General features: G+C 40.3%; 1 long non-coding RNA gene across 1 annotated transcript; it reads right to left on the reverse strand.

Moving 5' to 3' along the window:
- Positions 1 to 274: 274 nt before the first annotated feature.
- On the reverse strand, positions 275 to 21,832 carry LOC116698282 (uncharacterized). Its single transcript, XR_004334174.1, has 3 exons — positions 21,819 to 21,832; positions 13,154 to 13,266; positions 275 to 360 (listed from the first exon to the last, which is right to left on the reverse strand). It is a non-coding gene; the product is annotated as an uncharacterized LOC116698282 (long non-coding RNA).
- Between the last annotated feature and the right edge of the window lie 1,881 nt (positions 21,833 to 23,713).

The following is a 23,713-nucleotide window of genomic DNA, read 5'->3' on the forward strand; positions in this document are numbered from 1 at the left end:
CAAAGAACCAAATGTTTTGATGAGTTTTGTGCAATAAAAAAAGAAAGAGAAGTGTTGCAGACGCAGCACATGGGCAATGTGAAGGTTCCTTTCTGACCATGCAGCTACAGAAAATGTTTCATTGTTATATCGATTTAGACTAACTGGTTCAAATTTGTATTGAGTAAATTCTTAGGTAAAAGGCATTGATCTCTGTGTAAGCAGTCCAGTAGCAGCCTCAGCAGGGCTCATCGATTTGGACTCTTGAAACATCTGAACCAAACGCACCTTTGGCCTGGCCACATGGTGTGGTGCTTGTTTTCTCTGGCTGCCCATCGCCTCTCACTGCAGCCCGGATCTTTAGCACCACATACCTGCAGGCTACAAAAAGAACAAAATTAAACCCAGTGTAGCACTGACCCTGTTGGAAAAAATTATTTATTTTCCCAATTCAGACATAGTGCATTATATATAGTTGTGGTTATGAAAATAGCCCTGAAACCCAAATGTGAATGATCCATTTAAGTCAACGTTTTCTTGTAAATTTTACAAAATCTGCTCCACCTAACATTTAACTAGTACAGTGCCCGTTTAGAGCGTGTGCCTGTTAGTAACAGGACGATTGTTGGGTTCCCAGTATTGCTGCTTGCAGCATTTTCAGTTGGCGTGCCTGTTGGAAGCGTTCTCAGAAACCATCTGATGGTAAGTGGTAAATATAGGCTTTTGCATACATATAGTAGCTCTCTACATTACAGGACAAAGCATTCATCCATTCACATACAGCGACGGTGGCAGGGCGGCCTTGCGAGGCGCTGGCCTGCTCATCAAGATACATTGTTGAAAACTGGAACTGTATGTAAATGTGCTGTATTTATATAGCGCTTTTCCAGTCTTAACAACTGCTCAAAGGGCTTTTTTACATCTACAGGTTACATTCACCATTCACACACATTCATACACTGGGGCCGGGGCTGCCGTACAAGGTGCCACCTGCTCATCAGATAAACATTCATACACATTCACACGCCGATGCGCAGCACCGGGGGCAACTCGGGGTTCAGTGTCTTGCCCAAGGACACTTCAACAATGACTGGGGAGCGGGGCGGACTGCAGGGACGGGGATCGAACCACCAACCTTCCGATTGGCAGGCAACCGCTCTACCACTGAGCCACAGCTGCCCCTCTTTTGCTGTATGACCTCTTTAATGTTTTATGTAAAGCACTTGGAATTGCCCTGTTGCTTAAACGTGTTATACAAATAAAGCTGCCTTGCCTAAACCAGGGGTTCCCAAAACTTTCAGCCCGCGACCCCCAAAGTAATGGTGCAAGTGACTCGCGACCCCCCCCCCCCCCCCCCCCCCCCACTATAAACATTGCGCGCAACCGCGCACGCACTACAGGCGTATCCAAACATGAGCATATTGACAACACAAAATAACACAACAGCCATGACATTATTCTACAGTAATTTACTCATTCAATTTTTCAATTTTCAATTCAATTTTATTTATAGTATCAATTCATAACAAGAATTATCTCAAGACACTTTACAGATAGACCACACTCCGGAATTTACAAGGACCCAACAGTTCTAGTTTCCTCCAGAGCAAGCAACAGTGCGACAGTGGCGAGGAAAAACTTCCTTTTAGGCAGAAACCTCGGTCAGACCCAGGCTCTTGGTAGGCGGTGTCTGACGGGCCGGTTGGGGTTAGAATGAAGAGTGGCAATAACAAAAATAGAAAAAATTAGTAGTTTGTAGCAGTTCTTTGTGGTAGTTCATGGCATAGCAGGACGCTGTGCAGCATTACAAGGCACAGCAGGACGTAGCAGGACGTAGCAGGACGTAGCAGACGTAGCAGGACGTAGCAGGGCACCACAGTGTAGCAGTTGAACATGGCATCACAGAACGTGTAGCGGAACCATGGCAACAGCTGCTACCCTGATTTCGGAGCCTCTCTGATCCAAGGGAACATGCTGGGGAAAAAAGAACATAAGGACTCCGGGGAATGACTCCCCAGAAATAGGTTAGTAACAAGCATTTCTGGGACATGGATGCACATAAATGAAAAGATGGAAAGATAGAGGAGAGAGGAGCTCAGTGTATCAAAATAAGTCCCCAGCTGTCTAAAACTATTACAACAAAACCAAGAGAGACGAGGTAAAGAGAGCTCCAGCCCGGCCGGGCCAGAACTCTCCCCAACCGGATCGGGCTGTATGCCAAGTCTCCCTTTGGTACTATTATATTCTTGATTATATGTTAGATAAATCTGAAAACTATGTGACTAGCTACTACTCCCTAACAATATTCGATTCTATGCCCTAACTAGTGTATCAAAATAAGTCCCCAGCTGTCTAAAACTATTACAACAAAACCAAGAGAGACGAGGTAAAGAGAGCTCCAGCCCGGCCGGGCCATAACTCTCCCCAACCGGATCGGGCTGTATGCCAAGTCTCCCTTTAGTTATATTATATGATAGATAAATCTGAAAACAATGTGACTAACTACTACTCCCTAACAATATTCGATTCTATGCCCTAACTATAAGCTTTATCAAAAAGGAAAGTCTTAAGCCTACTCTTAAATGTGGAGACGGTGTCTGCCTCCCGGACCCAAACTGGAACCTGGTTCCACAGGAGAGGAGCTTGATAGCTGAACGCTCTGGCTCCTGTTCTATTTTTAGAGACTCTAGGAACCACCAGTAACCCTGCATTCTGGGAGCGTAGTTCTCTCCTAGGGTTGTAAGGTACTATAAGCTCTTTAAGATAAGATGGAGCCTGACCATGAAGAGCTTTGTAGGTGAGAAGAAGGATTTTAAATTCTATTCTAAATTTTACAGGAAGCCAATGCAGAGAAGCTAAAACAGGAGAAACGTGATCTCTTTTCCTGGTTCCTGTCAGAACACGTGCCGCAGCATTCTGGATCAGCTGTAGAGTCTTTATGGATTTTTTCGAGCAGCCTGATAACAGAGAATTGCAGTAATCCAACCTAGAAGTAACAAATGCATGGACTAGTTTTTCTGCATCATTTTTAGACAGGATATTCCTGATTTTTGCAATATTACGTAGGTGAAAAAAGGCGATCCTTGAAATTTGCTTTAAATGGGAATTAAAGGACATGTCCTGATCAAAGATGACTCCAAGATTCTTCACTGTGGTGCTGGAGGCCAGGGTGATGCCATCCAGAGTAACTATATCTTTGGATAGTGCGTCACGAAGGTGCTTGGGTCCGAGAGCAATAACTTCAGTTTTATCGGAGTTTAACATTAGAAAATTACAGGTCATCCAGGTTTTAATATCTTGAAGGCACGTTTGAAGTTTAGCTAACTGATTAGTTTCATCCGGCTTGATTGAAAGATATAATTGAGTATCATCTGCATAACAATGAAGTTTATGGAGTGTTTCCTAATAATACTGCCTAAAGGAAGCATATATAAAGTGAACAGGATTGGACCGAGCACAGATCCTTGTGGGACTCCATGACTAACGTTGGCGTGCACAGAGGATTCATCGTTAACATTAACAAACTGAGATCGATCTGATAAATAAGACTTAAACCAGCTTAGAGCAGTCCCTTTAATGCCAATTAAATGTTCCAATCTCTGTAATAAGATATAATGGTCAATGGTATCAAATGCAGCGCTAAGATCTAATAACACAAGTACAGAGATAAGTCCTTTGTCTGAAGCAATTAGGAGGTCATTAGTAATTTTCACAAGTGCTGTCTCTGTGCTATGATGAACTCTAAATCCTGACTGAAAATCCTCAAATAAGCTGTTGCTATGCAGAAAGTCACACAGCTGTTTGGCGACTGCTTTCTCAAGAATCTTAGAGAGAAATGGAAGGTTGGATATAGGTCTATAGTTGGCTAAAACATCTGGATCAAGGTTTGGCTTTTTCAGAAGAGGTTTAATTACAGCTACTTTAAAGTGCTGTGGTACATAGCCTGTTAATAAAGACAAATTGATTATATTTAGTAGTGAAGTGTTGACTAATGGTAAAACTTCTTTAAGTAGCCTAGTCGGGATGGGATCTAAGAGGCAGGTTGATGGCTTAGATGAAGAAATAATTGAATTAAATTGATAAAGATCAAGTGAAGCAAAGCAGTCAAAACATGTATCTGGTTTTACAGCTGTTTCTAAGGTTCCTGAGTTTAGAGATAAGTCAGTGCCAGTTAAAGGCAGGTCTTGGTGAATTTTGCTTCTAATAGTTATAATTTTATCATTGAAGAACCTCATAAAGTCGTTACTACTAAGAGCTATGGGAATACTTGGCTCAGTAGAGCTGTGACCTTCTGTTAGCCTGGCTACAGTACTGAAAAGAAACCTGGGGTTGTTCCTATTTTCCTCTATCAATGACGAGTAGTACGCTGCTCTGGCATTACGGAGGGCCTTCCTATACGTTTTAAGACTATCTTGCCAGGTTAAACGAGAATTTTCCAGTTTGGTGGAGCGCCAGATCTTCTCAAGTTTCCGCGATATTTGCTTTAATTTGCGAGTTTCAGTGTTATACCATGGAGCTAACCTTCTTTGTTTTATTATCTTCTTTTTTAGAGGGGCAACAGAGTCTAGAGTCATTCGTAGCGAGCCTGCTGCACTATCAACAAAATGATCGATTTGGGAGGGACTAATAGCATAGGAGTCCTCCGTTACTTTGGGACTTGGTAATGAATTAAATGCTAACGGAATCGTATCCTTAAATTTAGCTACAGCACTATCAGATAGACATCTTGTATAGGATGTTTTGCCTAACGGCGTGTAGTTCAGCAGTATAAACTCAAAAGTTATCAAACAGTGGTCAGATAGGAAGGGATTCTGTGGGAACACTATTAAATGTTCAATTTCAACACCATATACCAGAACAAGATCGAGGGTGTGGTTAAAACGGTGAATCGGTTTATGTACACTTTGAGAGAAGCCAATGGAATCTAATAGAGAGATAAACGCAGTGCTAAGGCTATCATTCTCATCGTCCACATGAATATTAAAATCCCCTACAATAATAACTTTGTCCGTTTTTAGCACTAAGTTCGATAGAAACTCTGCAAATTCGGATAAAAATTCAGAGTATGGACCAGGTGCTCGGTACACTATAACAAATAGAACTGGTTGCATTGATTTCCAACTTGGGTGTGAAAGACTAAGAACAAGACTTTCAAATGAGTTATAATTTAGTTTAGGTTTAGAGCTAATTAGTAGACTGGAATCAAAGATAGCTGCAACTCCACCTCCTCGGCCTGTGCCTCGAGGAATGTGAGTATTAATATGACTGGGGGGGGTGGACTCATTTAGACTAACATATTCTCCATTACTCAGCCAGGTTTCAGTAAGACAAAATAAATCAATATTAGAATCTGATATTAATTCATTTACTAGTACCCCTTTAGAAGAGAGAGATCTGATGTTTAAGAGTCCACATTTAATTCTCCTATTCTTTTGAACTATTGCACTTGTGGTTTTAATTGTTATGAGGTTTTCATGCACAGCTCCTCTTCTGTTTACCTTTGATTTAAATAATTTTAATGGTCGGGGGGCAGACACCGTCACTATGGGATTTTTACTAGGTAACACCTGGAATAAAGGAGCAGAGAAGTGTGTTAGACTGGGACTCTGCCTCCTGGTCCCAACTATGGATTGTCAAGGATTAGGTCCACCAATACACTTGTCAATGTTTCTAGAAATGAGAGCTGCTCCAGTCCAAGTGGGATGAATGCCGTCTCTCCGAATCAGATCAGGTCTTCCCCAGAAAGACTGCCAGTGATCCACAAAGCCCACATCATTATCTGGACACCACCTCGATAGCCAGCGGCGAAATGACGACATGCGGCTATACGTGTCATCGCTGGTTAGATTTGGCAGGGGTCCAGAGAAAAACTACGGTGTCCGACATTGACTTCGCGTATGTACACACCGATTCAACATTAATCTTAGTAACCTCCGATTGCCGTAACCGGGAGTCATTAACGCCAACGTGAATAACAATCTTGCTGTATTTACGTTTATCCTTAGCCAGCAGTTTCAGATAAGACTCAACGTCGCCCGCTCTAGCCCCCGGGATGCACTTAACTATGGCTGCCGGCTTCGCTAACTTCACGTTTCTCAGAATGGAGCTGCCGATAACCAGAGTTGGTTTCTCAGCGGGGGGGTTGCTGAGTGGGGAAAATCTGTTAGAAACGCTAACAGGCTGGTGGCGGTCCGACGCCTTGGAAAGCTTACGACTGTCTCTTCCTCGTCCTCGCACAGTAACCCAGCCACTATGTCCTGGCTGCTCCGGAGTTTGCGAGGAACTACCAGAGGCTAACTCAGGCTCAGGCCGGCCCGTGCTGACTACCGGGGGGAGGTTAGCTACAGTAACTGACGACTGATCTGTCATGGTGCGGATCCGGACTTCTAACTTACTAAGCCTCGCCTCCACGTCCAAAAATAAACTACACTTGTTACACACGCCATCACCGCTAAAGGATGCAGAGGAGTAACTAAACATCTCACACACCGAGCAGGAGAAAGTTGGAGAGGGGGCCGACATAACTAACTGCTAAGCTAAAGTCGTTAGCAGCTAAGCTAAAGTAAGGTAGCGTTAGCTACCAAGCGTTAAAACAGCTGTTATTTAACAAAAGTCGCTAAAAAATGAGAAGATATGTGAGTGCTTAGGCAGAACTGCTATAAGAATAAGTGTTTAGCGGACAGTTAGCCGCTGTAATAGCAAATCTAACAAACTGAACTGGTATGTCGTGAGCAGCAGAGCAACCAACACGCAACCAACACACAGGCACAGGAAACGGAAATACTTTAATTTGAACTTAATCTCACCTAATGAGGTGGATGTGCAGTATGTTTGGAGCACAGAAATTTAAAAAGCTCTATATTTTAATTTAAAATAGTTTTTATATACATTACACACTAGGCCAAAAAAAAGAAAAATCCCTTTTACCTATTTCGGCCTTACAGTATTCGGCATTTCGTGGTGTTGGTTTTAATCGGTCTGGAGTAACAACTGTGGGCATCAGCGATGGGGCGACGGTAAAGCCCGGGTTGGTAACGCTGCTACCACCGTGAGTACGGCGTGGATGGACTCCGTTCTGGACCAGGAGGCAGCGCCGGGCGCTCGCTCTGTGGAAGGAGCGGGACACGGAGCTAGATGGCCGGGGGCTGCCTACGTGTTTATACAACTTTATACATCCTCAAACTGGCTGGAATCACACGCATCCTCTCCAAGGAGGGACCAGCAGGGACAGTGTCCGGAGGAAGTTCAGGCAGCAACTGGCAGAGGAGCTGAGACACGAGTTTAGAGGAGGAAAGGGAGCGGGGCGCGGTCCGAACCCCGGGGTGGGGGGGACGCGGTCCGAGGAGCAATGCGCACCACGGCAGACACCAACACGGAGGCAGTGACAGGTTAGGTTAGGTTATAAATGTTCAAAGAAAATACTTTTAGGTGTTATTTGCATGTTTACATACCATATTTTTCAGATGTGAATGGAATAATTACGTTTTACTACTATGCCATGTTATGAGTTATTGAAGCACCTGGGCAACTCAAGTGTATAATTAAACACGTTAAATTGTACATTTTGGTGTTATTTCGTTTTTCTAAAGATATCCTAACACAGTACCTGCATTAAAATTGCAATTAGGTATTATTAGATTATAGAGTTTAGAGTCTTGCGGTTCCAGTACTTTTGGAATCCCGGCAGTTGTAGTGTTAATGTTGGAGACCGCTACTCGGAAAGAAAGAAAATCAAAACAGCTGTTCCCTTTTTATTTAGTTGCTTGGTTTTATTTTAAATTTATCCACTAGTTTTATCTTGTGTTAAAATCATGGCTAACATGCTATTTCTAATCGTTTTTAAATTTTTATTTTATTTCTGGAAATCAACTCGCGACCCCCCCTCTCTGGAATCACTGGCCAAAACAATGCACTGCTGTTGATCCATGGCAATGCACCTGCCGTGTGCGAGTTGATTGGATGAATGTTTCTTGAATGTGTACTCAATATTCAGAACATAATGATATAGCAGCAAACAACTATTTTCTATGTGTTAAGGAAAAACTACGGAGCTCATTTCACATATGTGAAAAATGTTCGTGCGACATTTTATAAGTTCTCAGTGGAGGAGAATTTAGGATCACATAGTACAGTGTAAGGTAGTGATGGCCAAATGAAGCTTTGGGAACCAGTGTCTTTATTTTCGGAGCCCACTAGTGCTCTTGGTTTTAAGAAAAAGGCCTAAGGCATTGCAATTATATATATAATATAATATCTTTTATATAATAATATATTCTCAACCAATAGTTGAACAGAGAGCGCCATCTAGTGGGCTCAGAAAATAAAGACACTGGTTTATGAAGCTTCATTCGGCCAGTAAGGGCCATCCCAAATAAAGTTCCTGTCTTCCTGAAGATGTATTTAATTTAACCCTCATTTTGTCCTCGGGTCAAATTTGACCCGTTTTCAGTTTTCAAAATAAGCGCTGAAAATGTCAACATTAGAAATATCAAATAACACTAAAAAAAAAAGCTCCCACCACATTGAAAAAGTGACAAAAATGTTGGAAAAAGCAATTATAGTGTTGAAAATAGTTTTTTTTTCATGGTTGACGGGAAGACAACACAAGGGTTAAACTCATGCTGGAGGCAATACTTTTAGCTGAATCTAAATTAGACATTGCAGGCACCTTAACACTAAAGCCTAGTAAGCCTAGCTCTCTCTCTGGGAATTATGCAAAAGTGTGGCGGGCCCACCAACCTCCAAACGGAGACTGCTGAAACCAAACATTTCCTTACTGTACGTTCACGCCACCACTGACTTGAGCTTCTAAAGATTCCAGAAGTCATTCATTTTCAATGAAAGCTTCTCTCAGCTGCATGGAGCGGCAAATCTATCTACAAATATTTTTACTTTACTATTTATTTTTGTGGTGATTTTTTACTTTTATTCCTTACATTTTAACACGAATATCGGTACTTTCTACTCCTTACATTTTACAAAACTGACTCGTTACTTTAGTTTTCTACTAAAGTGGGGTGGCAGTAGCTCAGTCCATAGGTAGTTGGGCTGGGAACCGGAGGGTTACTGGTTCAAGTCCCCGTATGGACCAAAAAGTAGGGAGTGTGGATTGGTGGCTGGAGAGATGCCACTTCACCTCCTGGGCACTGCCAGGTGCAGCACTGAGCAAGGCACTGCACCCCCCCACCCGCTCAGGGCACTGGTTCAGTTGGCAGCCCACTCACTCTGACATCTCTCCATTAGTGCATGTATAGATCCTGTGTGTGTGTGTGTGTGTGTACACACAGAGTGGGAATTGTAATTTCCCCATTGGGGATTAATAAACAGATTATAATTAAATTAAAGGTTGTCTATCAGGTGTGATTGGGAGTGTATGTGGGAAAATAGCACGGACACGCGCCTCACCAATGCCCATGTTTGTACTGATGCTTGATTGTAAAAAAGCATCAACAGAGAGAAGTTGTCTCCGTTTGTGTTTTAATAGACACAGAGCCAAATAATTTCACTGGAGTTACCGTTATTATTGTTAGTGTCATCAATACCGAATTCAATCTAATTGGATATGAATATACAGTACTGTACATTGCGTTGACACAGCACTACAAGATGACTCAACAGATTCGGCAGCATTTATTTGCAGCAAATCAGTCGCTTCTTGATGCCGCTAACGTTAGCACATAGTAGTATAAACGACAACATGATTGAAAGTGAAGAAAACGGCAGGGACGTCACTAGGACTGAACATAGGATTTACATACTTGTTTAATTTATTACAGCAAATGAATGCAGAAAGTTAAGATGGTCAGAATTTAGCATATATAATAAATATCATGACATAATTTAGTTTAGGCTATGCCTTGTTGCCTAGACTTGCCAATAGATTAGATTATACTTTATTTATCCCACGACGGGGAAATTCTGTCGTTACAAGTAGCAGCATAGCAGCAACAGCAAAAAACAAAAAACAAAACAATAACACACAAACAAGTAAGCACGAAAGAAATACAAGGCAAGAAATACAAGGCAAGAAATACAGGCAAGAAATAGACAATGAAAATATGGTAGACTGAGTAAGTAAAAGGCCGTCAAACAAAAGGAATTTTAAAGTGCGGTTGCCATGATAAGAGAAACAATATTGCGGTGTAAGTGACGTTAAAAATTAAGTTGAATGTGTAATTAGAGCAAAGAAGCAAGAGTCGGTAGCATAATTTAAATTATATTAACCTGAGACCATAAATATTGAAAAGTAAGTACTTGTAATAAAATAATATAAATACCAATATTAAAGATAAACAGAAAGTGTGTGATGTAATAAATGCATGTTTGAAGAAAACAACTCCCCCCCCCCATACACACACACACACAATGTTATTTTTAGCCCTGTTGCTTCCTTCTCTCCAAGGATATACTGGTACAATAGCACTAACAGTGACACTATGATACTTGATAAAGGTTGCAACATTAAGATAATTCTTTGAAGGTTGCAACGTTAGGAGAAAGTTAGGGGAACATTCTATAAAGGTTGCAACGTCAGGATAACGTTAGGGGAACATTCTATAAAGGTTGCAACGTTTGGATAACGTTAGGGGAACATTCTCTAAAGGTTGCAACGTTTGGATAACGTTAGGGGAAGATTCTCCAAAGGTTGCAACGTTAGAATAATGTTAGGGGAACGTTCTCTAAAGCTTGCAACGTTTGGATAACGTTAAGGGAACGTTCTGAGAACGTTCAATGTAACCAAAAACTAATATTCCCAATGTAAAATGTAAAATGCTCTAAAAGTATGGGGAATTTCTTCATTATAGTCTGTGTGGTAATTCATATTTTATCCTTTATTTTGTTTCCAGAAGCCATATTTGAGCACACACACATACATTACTGTAGATTCCTTTTAATGTGAAGATTAAAATAGAGAAACTAGATCAGGAAATTCTCACAGAATCACAAATAAATTCATATCTTACTGCTCAGTTTTAGGCTGAATCGCATTTCTGTCTTACCCCTTCCCCTCGTTATTGCGCGTTCACGCGGGACCTAGTGCTGTCCCATTTGTTATTACGACCGAGGGGTAGGGGATAGACCGAGGGCTGGATACCCCTAGGAACCGAGTGTGGACCTCACTTGTAAACACACAAGCAACAATGGCTGCTGCATCAACCTGAGAGACCCATAAATGTAAGTACTTTCGGCTTAAATAATTGATTTAAAAGTTACGACAGTGATGTTTGTGGTCTATACAGTCCTGTACATATACACTTGCAACCATGTTCTTAACTGTCACTTTTTAAAAATCGCTAGCTTGCTATGCTAACGCTAATCACTAACCGCTAACGTTAACGTTGATTTGAACAACAGTCCCGCATTTCTCTGCCTTAAATGGACTGTATACATCGCATAGATTGTAATATATATATTTTAACAGTCTATGATACATTGCTACGTGCTTTACATATACCATCCTGTATCCCACAGGAAGACACAGCAGGGGGTTACTGGCCAACAGGATTCAGACTGGTCTGGAATATCAGAACAGCTGTAGTTAATTTGTTTGTGGTCTTGTGTGTATTTTTTAGTTTTACACATATGAGTGCCTTTTTATGTGTGTGACATGTTAGTTATGGATCTAATAGTTGATAATGGTTCTGTAACATTATTTTACGTAATGTTTTTGCCTGTTATGTTTAATTTATCAGCAATAAAGACAGATTTTTGTTAAGGAAATGTTTTTCTGAACATCAATGACATTCAAAACGGTGAGAACTGAAACAGATATACAATACACCATGTATACAGGGTGTATATGTATGTATGTATACATGATACATGTGTATACACATATGTATTGCAAACAGACCTAAGTACTACACAGATAAGAACATCTGCCTCTGCACCACCAAAGTGAACATAAAATAACTATAAAATATATAATTATATAAACGCATATGCCACTGTTGTCCAAACCCACACAATCAACAGACAGAGACGGCATCTTGGAGGTTTGTGATCAATACTGTATGGTGATGTAACCAAGTGGTGTCCCATTTCATAGGGGTATGTTTTCACCCCTACCCCTTACCCCTTGGTTTCAAGGGCCAAGAGGTAGGGGTAATAGGCAAGGGGTAGGGGTAAGACAGAGAAATGGGATTCAGCCTTAATCTTATTAACCTGGAGTCCCAGTCTCTGTCCCAGTAATCATAAATGTGCTGTTTTAAGCCCATTGGCAGACAACCATATACATGTAACAAATGGCATATAAAGAGCCTTTTTGCCATGTCCAGTGAAGTTTCTCAGCGTGCACTCTGGTAACATGTGTGTTTCAGGTAGCTTTGCATAAATACTTTGTTGTCATTCACAAGGCTACTTTTACTTTTATACTTTAGTCAATTTCCAAGCCTGTACTTTGTTACTTTTACTTGAGTAAAGAAGTTAAATGAGTACTTCTACTTTTACCAGAGTATTTTTTAACACAAGTATATGTACTTGTACTGGAGTATGGGAATAGTCTGCTGATTCCGTGGAAAACGGTGGTATTTGACGAGTTTGGGAACGTTCTGTGAGAACAATGTGGAGACCCAGACCATTTCTATTTTCAGTTTTTCATTAAAGAGATTCAAAATCAGTCTTTCAGTTTCTAACAAAAAGCTCAAAAACATATTTTAAAGACATATTGCATTTTCTCAGCTATTTGTTCTCCATGCACAAACCCACAAACACTGGAGTGGAGAAGAACACAAACGCTTTGTATTTTAAATTGAAACTGCCTAAAGCCAAAGGCCCTATGGAAGTTACAACACCGCAACTGTCATAAACTCTGTTTATCTTGTTAGTGAGAAACACTAAGGCCTGCCATACTCTTATTCTACTAAGTTCCTACTCAGGAGTTGAGAGACCTGCTGTATTGGAAAACTGCTGAGTCACTGTGACAGCTAATGGAAGCAAAGCCCAGTTTGCGTCTAACTATGTTATTGTACAGCTGGCTTTGATACTTCCCAATGCAAAATAACCTTGAATTTTAAAGAGAAGAAAAAAAACACTTTAATATTTGGTTTCAAGGCCTGATTTATTCAATTATTAATGTGGCTGGGAGACAGCAGGTACAACTCAACGGCACAATGTATGTTATCCTGATTGCTTCAACAACTAATGCCAAACATTGTAGCCAGTAAGGACTCACCATTGATGATCAATCACACCATTTCTCTGAGGGTTGTAGATTTGAGGCCGAGAATAAAAGTGGAGCCTCAGTGGTGTATCCGGAGCAAATCTGTTTTTGTCTGTCTGTGTTGGCTGCAAATGGATCTCTTCCGCAATAACAAGCTGAGCCCTCCTCCAGAAAACCTGTCCCACCCCTTCTGCTCTTAGAGGAGGCCCAAAGAGCGGTCGCTGTCGCCGTACACGATCCGCTCTGCGCATGTGCAATGCGTGCAGATTGCTGGACTAGGATTTACGTCACAGCACAATCTGTTCCACAGTAGGGGTCTGCCGTTAGCCTCCACCGGAAAGCTAACGATGTTAGTTTAGCTAACAGCTAATTCGGCTAACCGCTAGCTGAGATAGCATGTAAAAGACCCTCAAATATTATATATATATATATATATATTATATAACGTAACAGCGTTATATATAATATATAATAGTTGTTACATCAGTTCTACTTTACTTGTGCTCATTTAAAACACAATCACTCAATACTTGTATTTATTATTACTGTGAAGTCTTGATTTAGCTGTAGCCTGCTTTTCCCATTGTTTAGTTTAGTTTGAGTAACGTTATTTTAGACCGAATCAAAGCTAGCGGGTAGCCGGTAAGCTAACGGCGGTGGAGGCTAACCGTCCTCTCTGCTCTGACGTCATGCACACGTGGGCAACAATAATCTCACGAGAGCAAGGCGGCCCAGTTCTGAGACGCAGGCAGCGCAGTTTTGTTTGTTTTTTATTAACAAAGAACACTTACAATGCCTGTATGTATAATTCAAATGTCAAAACCAGAGTTGCTCATTCAGAGAAAAAAGTATATATAAATCAAAGTAAATAAGAATAAAAAAAGAAAAGTGTGGTGCCAATAAAGTCAAATGTATAGCCTATATGAAAGATTTATCAAACACAAATCCAGTCTTAATTGCCTTTTTGTTCTTAATGCCTCTTATGGTGTTGTTGTATTGGTGCAGTTCTTGAAAGAAAGGTTAAAAGCATGGTTTGGAGTCCGCCCATTTCTTCTTGTGGATGTGGAATTTTCCGAATAACAATATTAATTGTATAAAATAAACAACATCTTTATCCTTCTCACTGTCTTCAAAGCAAATAAAAATATCTTTATCTTTAAATTGAATTGAATGCCCAGTGTTCCGTCTGATAAAATGTTGAACATCAATCCAAAATATTTTCGTTTACATATAATGAAAGAACAAATGACAGATTGTTTCTTCTTCTAGTTCACAGAAAGCAGGCACGGCGCCAGGATTTCAGTTTTGGATGGGCCAGACCAATTTTGGGTGGGCCTTAAATTAAAACATGATATCAAATCACTGTTTAACCTAATACAAATAACTACTATACTGTTATATTATATGTGCTAACATAATAGAGATTTCAATAGCTTGATGCTCTTTAAATATGTTGTAAAAAAACATTGTACAAACGTTTGGTTGTATAGGTCGACCCCATCCGCGACCGCTCTCCTTGGTTCTGCCCAGAGAGGAGCGCGTTGGAATCTCCATTACGCACCATACCTGGCTGCGCTATTACGCAAAGCTCCATAGACCTAAGACTGGAACAGTGGTCGGGCATTTAATATTTCCCCAAAACATAATTTAGTTCTGCTCGTATAACAGGAGGCCGAATATTTCACAATTCTGTTTAATTGTTTTTATGTTTTCAACACTACAGATCAACAACACCTCCCGACAGTTTTCATTCATAACTCGGGCACAGAACTGGTTCATTGACGTCATCTGTCGTGTAAAACTCAAGTTATTTCCGAAAGAGACAAACTGTTACTTTAGTGTGATTCATGTTATAACCATATTTAACAAAAGGAAATAAATCACATTAACAACAGACACAGCGCTGATAACAAGGGGAGCCCAGGCGGGAAAAAGAACAGTAATTACTGTTCTTTTTCCCTCCTGGGAAATTCTCTACCTAAGGAAATTATACGTTGGAAACTACCTTTTTTAATATGTATAGCCATAATTTGTGTAACAAGGAGGAATAAGAATGGGCTAAGTGGACAACCTTGTCTTATGCCGCGACCAATATCAAATCTAGGAGTTATACCATGAGCTAACTTACTTGAACTGTTGCAGCCCTTATATAGCATTTTGACAGCTTTCAAAAATTGGTTACCAAATTCAAGACACTCAATAACTTTAAACATAAATTGTTGACTAATGGTATCAAATGCTTTGTAAAAATCTACAAATAAAATAAAGCTATTGTCCAATATATATTCATCATATTCTATCATATCCAATACTAATCGTATGTTATTACAAATATTTCTTCCTGGCATAAATCCCGATTGTTCTTCATCAATAATATCATCCAATCCTGATTTCAATCTTTTAGCAAAGACCAATGCGAATATCTTAGCATTATTATTTAACAAACTAATTGGTCTCCAATTCTCAATACTCAGTTTATCTTTTTTTGGTTTAGGAGTCAATTTAATAAGACCTTGTCGAAGAGTTGGAGACAATTCCCCTTTTCCTATGGCTTCTACCAACATAGCCACTAGAAAAGGTGCTAATGACTTATTAAATACTTTCTAAAATTCACTTATCAGACCATCATTCCCAGGAGCTTTGTTTTCTTTAAAACAGTCAGTGCATTTTTGTACCTCTGTAAAACTACTTTTCTGGTCGCAAATTTATTTAAAACTGTCATCAACGCATTTCATGTTCCTTCCCATATTTTCCAGAAACCTATCCATATCTCTTTCATTTTCACATTCGGCTGCATATAACTTGTGATAGAAATCAGCGACATATTTTGAAATACCCTTACATCTTTGCATATTAGATTATTAATTTTAAGTTTACACAGGGAAGACAACTCAAAGTTTCTCTTTTCCAAATTGAAAAAGTATTTAGAGCATTTTTCACCTTGTTCAAGCCACTTCCTCCTAGACCTGATAAAGGCCCCCCTGGCCTTCTCCTCGTACATTTTGTCCGGTTCCATTTGTAAAGATGATAGCTCAATTACTTCTTCTCCGGATAAACTTATTTATCTCTGATAATGTTATCAGTTTTGTAATTATTTGATACTCTCTTTCTTTCTTTGCTTTAGCAATTTGTTTCCCAAAAGATAACGCAGAATTTCTGATTTCATATTTCATTAATTCCCAACAATTTCCAAAATGATTGAGTAATTTAGTAATATCTATCCATTATTGTTTGGATTTCTTTTTTAAATTCTTTATTTTGTAAAAGTAATTTATTTAATTTCCAGTAATCTTTGTTAAGGTTGTGACTACCCATTCCAATATTGATATTAATTGTTACAGCCTTATGATCTGTAAAAACTGTGGGTTCTATCAACACTGACTCCACCTTGTTCTCCATGTCTGACGAGACCAACCAGAAGTCTATACGGGACTGTTGAGATCTATCCTTATTATTCCAAGTATATATTTTTTGGTTTGGGTGTTTATGTCGCCAGACATCAATTAGGTCCAATCGACTGCATATATTTCCTAATTCTTTAGTTGCTCTGTCTTTGGGTGGCCATCTATCCATATTTTCATCCATTACTGTATTAAAGTCTCCTCCCCATAAAACTCTAGCTGAAGGGAATACCATTAAGAGATCCTTAATTTTACATTTTACTATTGAAAAAATAGCTGTATTGTTCTGCCTATTATTGGAAGCATAGATATTAACCAAAACAAACAGAGATTGGTCAATGTCTACAAGAAGAATTATCCATCTACCATCTGTATCTGTTAGGTACTTGATGACATGACCCTTGAACTTTCCTTGCAGTATAGTGACCCCTGCTGACCTATTACTGCCAAATGAAAACCACACATCTCTTCCACACTGACTCCTCCAAAATGACGCATCTGCTTCTGAAGCATGAGTTTCTTGGATAAAATAAAAATCGGCACCTTTACTCTGGCAATATAAGAATAAACATTTTCTCTTCAATTGATTCCTAATACCCCTGGCATTTTTTAATTTTAATTTTTTTATTAATCCCCAATGGGGAAATTACAATTTACACTCAGTGTCCACACTTCTTAGTAGTCACACACAGTCCTGAACTACACATACACAGGATCTATACATGCACTAATGGAGAGATGTCAGAGTGAGTGGGCTGCCAGCCAAACCAGCGCCCTGAGCGGGTGGGGGGATACGGTGCCTTGCTCAACAGCACCTGGCAGTGCCCAGGAGGTGAAGTGGCATCTCTCCAGCCACCTATCCACACTCCCTTCTCTTTGGTCCATACGGGGACTTGAACCAGTGACCCACCGGTTCCCAGCCCAACTCCCTATGGACTGAGCTACTGCCACCCCACAGATAAAACACAAATAAACATTTGAGAACACAAACAAAAAAAGAACTACTCTCTCTAGACTTAAACTTTTATGGTTAATTGCAGGAATCACTGCACAAATGTTGAATATTGGTTGCCTTAACAGAACAATATAGACTACTCCATCATGACCGAGTCTAACCTAGAATATTCAAGTTTACATAGGAGTAGGTTATATTATTGACACATACCTCCGTTCCCTTATTTAAATCCTAGGTCAGTCAATTTTAATCTCTTTTCTGTTAATAAACGCCTTATTTCCCACGAAGTAGGCCTTGTCTCCTCTCTTCCTCGCTGCCTCCACTGCAGGCCATAGACGACTGCGGGTGTCTCGGTGAGCCGTGGTCAGATCTTCTTTGAAGTGGAGCCGGTTGTTCTTCAGGTAGTCGTTCTTCTTGGATCCCCGCCACAACGCATCCTTGGCTGTTCTGGACATGAACTTGATAATTAATGGACGTATTAGTTGATTGGACCCTCCGTCTTTGGGTCTGCCAATTCTGTGGACAACATCTATTGCAGAAATTACCTTCTCGGCCTCAGTGTTAGGTAGAACTGCTCAACAGATGTCTTGGACTCTTGTTTGAATGTCCTCCACTTTTTCAGGAACGCCGTGCAGACGGAGGTTATGGCGTCGGCTGTAACGGTCGACCTCGTTGATTTTTAGTTCCATGTCAGTAACTTTTTTCTGAAGCTGCTCACAGGTTTCTTTAAGAGCCACGTTTTGTCTTCTCAGGTCCAAAACTTCTTTATGGCAAAAGTCCAGAGACTTTTTAAGACCGTCAATTTGAACAGTGTTGTAGTGGACAGCCTTATCGTTTTTGTCCGCTCTTTCATTTATCTTCTCAATGACAACTGTAATAATTGTGTTCTGCAGCTCAGAGAGCGACGGTTCTTTGTCAGTTTGGCCGGGATATGTTTTCTCTCTTAAAGTGACGTTACCATTACCTCTTGTCTTCTTAGGTTGGTGTTTCACAGGTGTAGCAGGAGAGGAATTGCAATCTTCCCCATATCCCGCCTGACAAGCATACGAGTGAATTTTGCTTATGTTCCGTTTGTCTTTATTAATTACAACCTCCATATCTTCCAGTCGCTGGACTTCATCTTTCTTCATGTTATCCATTGTTAGCATTTGGTAACGTTAGCTTTAGCTTCCAGCTAGAAACCGACAGCTCCACCTCTTGTAGTTTCAGATTCAGATGTAAAAATTATGCAGTGCATCAACGGGAAATGTCCATTTGCTTCTTCAAATACAAATATTAACTTTTTAGGCAACAAAATGAAATTACATGAATAATGTGCGCAGTAATTCCCACATTGTTTGCTAGCCTCCCAAAGTACGACTTCTCATGCCGCCATCTTGAGTCGACCCTGCGGAGTTGCTTTTTACCGACTGCAAGAGCCAGGCGTTTCTGTTGCGTTTCTGCTGTGTGGATTTTTCTGTCCTACACACCAGAAACGTGTCAAAAATGTGTGTCAAAATGACCTATAAATGTCTTTTCCTATTCTATGTTGCCTGTAAACGCTTCCAACACGCTTGTGTGCTGCGTCTTAAATAGGCGTTGATTCTATTTCTAGCAGGCCTGCGTTTTCGGCGCAGCTCGAGCAGCGCGTGTGAGGTGTGGGACAAAGGCAGTGTGAGGTGCATCCAGTGTGAGGTCATCTGACTTTTTCTATTGTCACTCTGTTTTTCTTCTCTTGTATTGTGTTTGTGTCTGTTTCTGTGTCGTGTTGCTAAGTGCTGTATGAACAGAGGTGGGTAGAGTAGCCAAAAATTTTACTCAAGTAAAAGTACTGTTACTTCAGAATAATATGACTCAAGTAAAAGTAAAAGTAGTCATCCAAATAATTACTTGAGTAAGAGTAAAAAAGTGCTTGATGAAAAAAACTACTCAAGTAGTAGTAGTAGAGTAACTGTTGAGTAACGTCTGATTTATTTCTTAACACAAGGATCAATCAGACCGACAAAAATACAAAACAATCATATTTAGGCAAATTATAGTTCATCCAATCAATAGAATAAATTAAAATGTATTTATTAATTACAAAATAGCTTACTTGAGAGACTTGTCACATCAAATTTAGATGGATACTGCATGTGTAAAACATACTGTCTGTAACCTAAAAGACAAACATCCACCTCTCCACAGCAAAAACTAAAACTACCGCTACGTCTCCTCAGGTTAGATGTTGAGTTTTTGAACGCTCACATGTCCGTTTGTTTTGGTCAACACAGAAGGCATCGCATAATGTAGCTGCTGTTTCCACTTTTCCTAAAAGGTAACCATGCTTTCACTATAAGGCCGGCGGGGGGGGGGGGGTCCTCCTGGTCTGCGTTGCCTTGGCGACGTTTGATTCTGACGTCTTTGCTTTGCTACGACTGTAAAGCTAACCTGTCCCGCTGCTGCATAGACATATGAAGAGATACCTCTTTATATGTCTATGCGCTGCTGAAGCGAGTATGATCACGTGACTGCACAACGACGTGTGATTGGTTAAGCACAGTCACGTGGTAGAGCCTTCAGCGGAAGACTCTGGGCGTTTCTCAATACCAAGTAAGCAAAGAACGGACTTGTGTTCTTGGGGAGACCGTACTTGCTAGCTGTACCTGGAAGACTGAACTCGCAAGTTCAGAAGCACACGAAACGCTGTTGACAGTTTTGAGACGAAGCGTTCTTCCTGTTATTGCGCAACACCCCCAGCAAAGAGGGCGCTTGCCACTTTATAGTTAGCTTTGAGGTGTGTATTCATAATAAAACATGGACGGTCACCCTTCACACCACCTTGTTTTGTTGTTCAGTCTTCCAGGTTTTCATTTAAAGTGCTATTAAGTATCACGGGCCAATAACTATATAAATACCGACACAACGGCGGGGAAAAAATCCTTGTAACATTGTTCGGGATTCAATTTTAATTGAAATCAGAAAAGAAACGTTAAAATAGGTATTAAAATTATAGATGGACTGGGTAAAGTTAGTCACTGCCGTCGGTACTTTACCGAGAAGCAGAAGAGGAGCCTGAGAGGGAGGAGAGCAAGGGATGAGGAGGACAGATTTATATATAACAGCGGTAAAAACTGTTTAAAATATCTTACAATTGTGGACCTGGCTTTGCTGCAGTGGTCTGTCTAAATGTGGGGCCAGAGGGGTCTGTCTAGACGTGGGGCCAGAGTGGTCTGTCTAGACAGGGGGCCAGAGTGGTCTGTCTAGACAGGGGGCCAGAGTGGTCTGTCTAGACGTGGGGCCAGAGGGGTCTGTGAGCTGACTGACGGACCGGCTCGCGAGAGTCATCCCCGGCTGGCGTAGCAAGCTCGCCCGCCGGGGTTTGCGGAGCTTTCTAACTCCGAAGGCTTTTTTAATTCACCGTCAATTTTTGTTGAACTGCCTATATTCAAAATCTACACAGCTGATTTCTCGCCTTAAAACATCTTAAAAATGAATTTAATGATTTAATAATAGACGTAAATTGTGAAAATATGTGTACCGGAAACCATAAGCGCTTTACACCCGAATTGAATGCTGGGATACCTGCCCGGCCAAGTTCACACAAGTTACCATCCGATGTATCCTCGGTAAAATGGGCGTGTCGAGATCACATCCGGGGATTTTAACTGTTCTTGGCGAAATGCTAACTTGTGTATTGGGTCAGTACTTTGGCCACCAAACATGACGTTTCACAAGAACACAAGGACACAAGTCCATAGAAGAACACAGATTGAGAAACGCCCTCTCTTTCTCTGTCAAAATAAAACATTAAAATGAGACGTACGCTGGGGTAAAAACAATGAAGCGTAGTAACGAGTAACGAGCTCATTGTAGCCTGATGTAGCGGAGTAAGAGTACAGTTTCTTCTTCACTAATCTACTCAAGTAAAAGTAAAAGTATAGTGATTTAAAACTACTCCTAGAAGTACAATTTTTTCAAAAACTTACTCAAGTAAATGTAACGGAGTAAATGTAACTCGTTACTACCCACCTCTGTGTATGAATAATGATTACTGTGACAACTATGAGTCTCACGGAGCTCAGACTAATTAGAGGATTTAAGTGAGTCACTCAGAACAAGTGACCAAATTAAAGACTTTTGAGTCATTACGGATGAGTCATATGATAGCCCTTTTCCATCCAAAAAATAGTTATAAAAAGTATGAAAAAGAGACGATTGGTTACTGCAATTCCATTCTCATGGGCCTTTTGCTAAAACCGCTCACTGGGTGAAATTAATCCTGCCCATTTTTCAATCCAGTCCAGTCTTCAAAAGCTCCACAGGCTACCTTTACCTTTTAGAATTCAGTGTAAGGTCTTACCATTCAGCTGTCAGTGGCCTGGCTCCAAAATGGAAATTAACCCAGCAGCCCTCTTAGGTAGGGATGGCTATCGAGAACAGGTACTGACCCGTTACCAATTCAATTCAATTCAATTTTATTTATAGTATCAATTCATAACAAGAATTATCTCAAGACACTTTACAGATAGACCACACTCCGGAATTTACAAGGACCCAACAGTTCTAGTTTCCTCCAGAGCAAGCAACAGTGCGACCAGTACTAGACTGGTACAGTATAGGGTCCGTATCTCCTCTTACCTAAACGACAGTTCAGGCTGCTGCGTTAAATGGACACCGTGGATACATACGTAGGTACGTGGAGATACAGACCCTAAAATGACGTGCACTTCTCAAAAAATGACACAGACTGCAACAACTGTGATTGGTCCGACTGATTTCCTTCATCTCATTTCCTGGTTCCCCTTCTCCATCACTAATCCCTGTGACTCTTTCACTCGCTCTACACCCACTCCCCAAGTACACACCGGCCCTGCTATTATTATTATTATTATAATAAATAAAAGCCTCAGGCCCCTTACGTAGGCTACGGCGAAAGCTCTGCAGAAGCATAAATCCAGCTTTAGGTTACCGTACAGACCTACAGCGTAGATTTAGCACAGAAGCATAAATCCCGCGTTATTGTTACGCTCGGCTGAATTTAGTTTGTGCTTTTCTGACAACCAGGTAAAACAAATGTTGTAATTCTTACAGTTCTGTTCAACAATTCTTATAGTTGTAAGACCAGACATTTGGAGCAATTACTCCTCCATCATTATATATATACAGGAAACAAAAAAGTCTAATTACAAAAGCTGTTGAATCTTTTTATTTCTTGTCATGTCTTTTTTAGACCAAATTATGGAAGGTTTGCATCGATAAGGGTAAAAGTATTGGAATCGATAAGCAGGTTTGGTAGCGATAAAATCCATACAAGACTCATCCCTACTGTCAGATCACAGGTCACCTCTTCCTTTACACACAGCTTTCGCCAAATCTAAATTTTAGCAGGGAGCAGCCTACCTGTCAATCTGAGACTTTTCAAGTGCCATCGTATTAAACAGTTCTATACAAATCAACCTATTAAACGTCAACACTGCATTGTGACAAACAACTTCAGCAGATCATCACATTTTAATGTTTCCATTGCTGTTACTTGATTTACTGCACTAGATGTTTTACCCATCTATACATACTATGTGCCATATTATCATATTTGTTTATTCCCTTTGATTCTTAGTTACAATGGGCTCATCAAGTGGAGCATGTTTGTCCATGAATCAGTCAGCGTCTGCATTTTCTGCGACAGCTCAGGGTCCATTGAGTGAATAAAAGCATTACCTTACTATTCAACAAGGCAGCCATTAAATATAATACTGGTTATGGCATCACAACCATTGTGTAGTAACCTGTCTGTTAAACTCAAATCACAAATTCAAAATCTGACCAACCAGAAGGGCTGGAAAAAGAATTGGCATGCTTCCCCTATCTTCTCTCCAGGATATATTGTTATGGTTGTGGCTTTTACACAGAGGAATGGGCAGTATCTGGGTGTGTATGTTCAATGCTTTTGAAAATAGCTTATTAGTAAAAGCATTTTTTTTTCTATTTCTAAAGTAAGATTCAAGTCATTTGAAGATTTTAATGCTTACATAACAAGTCATCTATTACAATGAACCTGTTCTGTCCACAGTTGTTAAACAAATTGAAATAAAACACATTAGGTAAGTATTGTTGAGACATGTATATCACATCGAGTTTTTAACCTTAAAAGAGTCACGGAAAACCTAATTTTTATACAGTCCGGTGACAAACAAACCGTCCCAGCCCTTGTCCCATCACCAATTTATGTTTGCCTTAACAGCCCATTGATGTATG

This window comes from Etheostoma spectabile, chromosome 11, assembly GCF_008692095.1.
Source record: "Etheostoma spectabile isolate EspeVRDwgs_2016 chromosome 11, UIUC_Espe_1.0, whole genome shotgun sequence".
NCBI classification, from domain to species: Eukaryota; Metazoa; Chordata; class Actinopteri; order Perciformes; family Percidae; genus Etheostoma; species Etheostoma spectabile.